General features: G+C 45.9%; 1 pseudogene; it reads right to left on the bottom strand.

Annotated features, from left to right (window-relative positions):
- LOC119346653 overlaps positions 1-2208 on the bottom strand; it is a 4123-nt pseudogene extending 1915 nt beyond the window's left edge.
- Positions 2209-5025: the final 2817 nt, after the last annotated feature.

Below are 5025 nucleotides of genomic sequence, written 5' to 3' on the forward strand. Positions count from 1 at the left end.
AAAAAATTGGTTAAATCTGGTCAAACTACTTATTCAAGAAGTATTAATGTTACTACATAATTATTCAAGAATATTAGTGTTACTAAATAATTATTTCAATTTTTTGAATTTTGGTCAAATCTGGTCAAACTATGGTCAAACTTATTCAAGAAATATTAGTGTTACTAAATAATTACTGTTTTTTAGAATAATAGTTTCAAACTCAAACAGTGAAATGTGTGACTTAATGCTCAACCTAAACTCCTGAGGGTTAATAGGATTGACATCTTACTATTGTCAGGAAAACAACAAGTGCAGACTTGGAAATGAAGGAGAATAGAACCCGAAAGTTAAGCGTGCTCGGGCTGGAGTAGTGAGAGGGATGGGTGACCGGTCGGGATGTTAGATGATTTGGAATGAGTGATCCACACTTGAGCAGTTAAGAAAGGTGATTAGAGACTAAATCACCAAATAATTCAGAAAAATTAAAAATTGAAAAAAAAATAATCAAACAATTTTCCAAATTTTTTTTAAAAAAAAACTTTAGTACCGGTTGGTAACACCAACCGGTACTAAAGGTCCCCCCAACCGGTTTTAAAGCTCCGTTTGCTACTAGTGGTTCTGGTAGCAAAGAACTAACATGGCATTGTGGTAATATCACACAGATCACCTGCAAACTGTAGTCTGGCACTGCATGTCAGTTGCAAAATTCACAGCTGAAATCGCTATGTAGTATGTGACGTGGTTTAGAGTAATATGATAAACCACATGGACCTCCAAAAAACTGTAGGTGGCAATGTGTTTGGTTTATCATGTGTAAATTCTGAAGTCAGAAACGGGCCCCACATGCCACTTACAACATCAAAAGCACAAATATTGCCAAGTTGTATGATATATGACCATGGTGAGAGACGCTATAACAAGAGGTAAATAAGCAAAGCAATCGACATTGGGAGAACTGTATAATAGTACATTATCTGCAATTAATCAATCAGAAGCTGAAAACACATGATCTGCTGCCACAAACATTCTACACATAAGACATACTGGAAACCGGTACGAATGTAAGCAAAACATGAAATGAAAAAAACTACCATAATGTGCAGTGCATCCAAATTGGGAAATCAGCCGAGGAAGGAGATAACCATCTTGGAATCGGTGTGGCTTCTGAAACGCACATTTAGACTCAGGAACTTGACGCTGGTGGCCATGGCGCTTGGCTCGCATTTATCCCGGCCTGGAATGAACCCCATTGAACAAAAAAATTACACATTTAGTATTATACCTCCAACAATTGGACGATGTTTTGCTAACTGAAGAAACTGTTAGACCGCGGACAGGAGATGTACACACCATGACGATGTTGTCTCGCATCTCCAGGAACCAGGATGGTGTTCCCTGGCTGCAAGATTCCTCGTGCAGCTTGGGAGCATCGCCAATCCTGACCTTGGTGCACAAGCCGCCGGCGTTGCCTCGGGACCCCTCCAGGATGAGCCGCTCGAGGCGAGGAGCCTTCACCACGGTGATGTCCTCCGGAACAGAGCTGCAAATTTGGACGCACCGGAGGCTCTGGCTGACGAAGCGAAGGCGCAGCCCCTTGTTGCATCCATGGATGTTGAGGCCTGAGGGTCTCCAAGATGGGGCTCTCGGCAACGACAAAGTCGATGTCCCCGTCCTCCATGACTACGCTGCAGATGCCAAGCTCACGGAGGTGGTGGAAGGAGGTGCGGGGTAGTAACCTTGCCACGTCCTGGAACTTCCAGAGGCCGATGTAGAGGCAGCCGATGCTGACGATGCCAAAGAGCACGGCCCAGAGGGGCACGTCGAGCGGCCACGGGCGGTTGACGAGGGCGAGCTCCTGGATGCCCTTGGTGGCCAGGAGCTGGAGCCAGCGCGCGAGCTGGGCCTGGTAGGCGCTCATGTGGCTGCTGGTGAGACGGGCGTAGGGGATGGGTCCCGTGTGCGCTTCGAGGACGGTGGAGATGGCGGTGACGATGGCCGCCGAGTCGGCGGCGTGGGGGAAAAGCTGACGCCTTGGGGCGGAGGTGGGCGTCGTTCAAGATGATGTCCGTCGGAGGCGGGCAGGTCGGGGATGAGCTCGGTGTTGATGTTGCTGAGTAGCTCCTCCGTGGATCGGTCCACCTCACGCGGGTCACAGCCCCTGCCCCGCAGATCGGCCTCCGTCGCGGGGTCCACGTTGGTGAACGGCGGCTGCCGGGGACCAGCCATGGTCGGCGGCGAGGGTTTGGGTATTTGGGGGTGGAGAGTGAAGCGGAGAGTGGAGTGGGTCTGTGACCGAGGAGGCGGATGATGGGGGTGGGCCCTATTTAGGGCTTCATGTTTAGTTGGGCCGAACTCCGGCACAGGATGTCTGTGGGCCTATACTAAAAAAACATACACGAATTCGTATACAAGGTCTATTTAAAATATGACCGAAGTTAAAGCATCAAGGTTGACGAAGTCATCACCGGTACCTCACCCATCGACGGGGAAGCGTCAAGCCTGAGATTTGATCTTGCCATCAACCATTGTTGCAATCGTAGTCATCGTCTTTATTCTCATGTCGCTCGCTCATTCGGACGAGTGGTGCCCAACGGAACGAAAAGACGGAATGTGAGGATTCCATTCTTTGTTTTGAAGGAGCTCGAGCCTGCAGTGACATGGCTAGTGAGGCGGCTTGCCAGCTAGAATGGGCCAAGGAGATGGCTCGAAGCCAGGCCGACCCTGGTGTATGGTCGAAGGGGCGACGGCTCGAGGCCCAGGCCAGGAGGTGGGGCCATGATCTGGTATTTATGTTAGTATAGCCTAGCAAAAATATTAGGTAGCGAAAAAATAAAAGGAGGAAACCAGGCACGAGGGGCTGGAGATGGGCTAGGCCCAATTGCTGCTAGCGATAGGAGAAGCGTCGACACTTGCACGGCCGCACGCGTTAATCACTCCGAATATCTGAACGTTCACTGGTTTGTTTCATCTTGGACTCTCTGCCAATCGCTCGGCCACTGGGGATTCTTGTTCGTTGGCTAATTGTCGCTGTTGCGCACGGCACCCTGGTGTTGCGCCGCAGCCGTGTGCCCATGCCGGCGACCGGGCCATCAACCATCCGGCATCCGCTAGGCCGCGAGGTGCAACCATCAGCCATCTGCAGGTCATTGTCTCATTGGCAGATTGTTTTCGCTTCTGCATAATCCGTGAAACCACGAGCATGAATTGATCTTGTCTTTAACAGCTACGTATTTATCCACCTAGTCTTTCGCTTCTTTTTGATCTTCTCTTTGTAGGGCTCTATGGATTTTGCGATTGAGATTTACAACCTTTCTAGAATAAAAATGTAATCATTATCAAGGGCATTCAGACGGTTCCTTCCCTCCAAAAGATTTCAACTTAGATCTTGAGGATCAAAGTGGCCACAAAACAAGGTTTCGGGTTTGCAGATGATATCAAGTAATATGTTGATTTCTCTGTTCAACAAATCTTTTATAATTAATAAAATTTCAACCACTATCCTGATTATCTAGTGGGCTTGAAACATGGTTCTAATCCCTCATCAGAAGACAAAAAAAATGTTATAGAAAAGAACATGCATATGGAGGCACCAAATGTGTTGATGTTGGCCAAGGTAAGCATAGCTGCCTTATGCGATTTTCCCCCATTATAAGAAGCATGTGCATCTTTTAGATAGCTACATATCGAGGTAAAAATAATAGTGGTATATGTAAATGTCCCAATAGGTATATATTAAGGAGCCCCAGCTTCTAGGTTGGCCCTAGGCCCCAAAAATCTCTGGACCGGCCCTGCTTGAAGCTCGCGAGGATGGTAGCGCCGGCTCTCTAGATGGTTCCAAAGACTGCACTGGAGACATGGAAGAGCCATGGGACATTGCAAAAGTGTCAACTTTTGCTTGGTGGTGATAGTGTGTGGCGTCTCTAACAAAGTGGGTAGGGGGTAGACAAGGTGGTGGCTACACGGCTTGCTGGAGGCACTGGTTGGGAAGAAGGGTTTTTATTGTTGAAAGGCGACAAAGAAGTGTTGTAGGAGGTGGTGTTGGTTAGTAGAGAAAAGTGTCTCCAGACAAGAAAAAAAGGTATTAAAAGGGGGTTGGGAGAAATATAATTTTTCATTTTGTTGAGATGAATGGGAAATTTTTGGGAATTAAATGGTTTTTATGGGTCTATAAGTGCTCTAATCCAGATTAGTATTGTACTCTCCTAATTGTTTGATGTCTCCAATATTTTTATGCGTTTGATTATTTTTTATTTTGCTTGTTTCTTACTGTTTGATTTTTAAGTATTTCAACTTTTGGAGTCCTTCAATTATTTTTATTGTGGAAATGAAAAAAATTAGATTTACTGAAGTGTTATTTCTTGATTTCACTATCCTATTAAAATTTAAAAATCAGATATTAGGGAATTTATGTGAATAGACAGAAATACTAGGTTATATATAAGAAGATTAACCCGTGAGTTGGTACCAGTTGATTGGCTAGGTATGTCCCACTACCTAGTGACACCATTATAAATGCATTAGAGGGTAATGCACGATTTGCCACGACATTCTTTGGTTTTAAATAAATTATATTTTTTTGTTATGGGTTTTTATAGCAATTCACATTTCGTATATACCGCGAAGTTGGTTGAGCGACCACAGACCCCTGTTGCGCTATAGGGTAAGCCATGTAGACTGGTCCTTCATTACTAGGAAAAGGCCTACTAATGGCGCACTGGTTTTGCCTACTAATGGCGCATTACCAGTGCGCCATTAGTAGCACGCCATTAGTATATCTTACTAATGGCGCACGCTATTAGTAGCACGCCATTAGTATATCTTACTACAGGTGCGCCATTAGTATCTGGTATACTAATGGCGCACCAACTAGTGCGCCATTAGTATGTAACAGCATGCGCCATTAGTGTGCCTCCCGGGGGGCCATACGTAAGCATGGCTTTGTCATACTAATGGCGCATTCTCTGTTGATGCGCCATTAGTATCCTTTGGCATACTAATGGCGCACCTGGTGGTGATGCGCCATTAGTATGAATATTTGGTTTT

This window comes from Triticum dicoccoides, unplaced genomic scaffold, assembly GCF_002162155.2.
Source record: "Triticum dicoccoides isolate Atlit2015 ecotype Zavitan unplaced genomic scaffold, WEW_v2.0 scaffold46172, whole genome shotgun sequence".
NCBI classification, from domain to species: Eukaryota; Viridiplantae; Streptophyta; class Magnoliopsida; order Poales; family Poaceae; genus Triticum; species Triticum dicoccoides.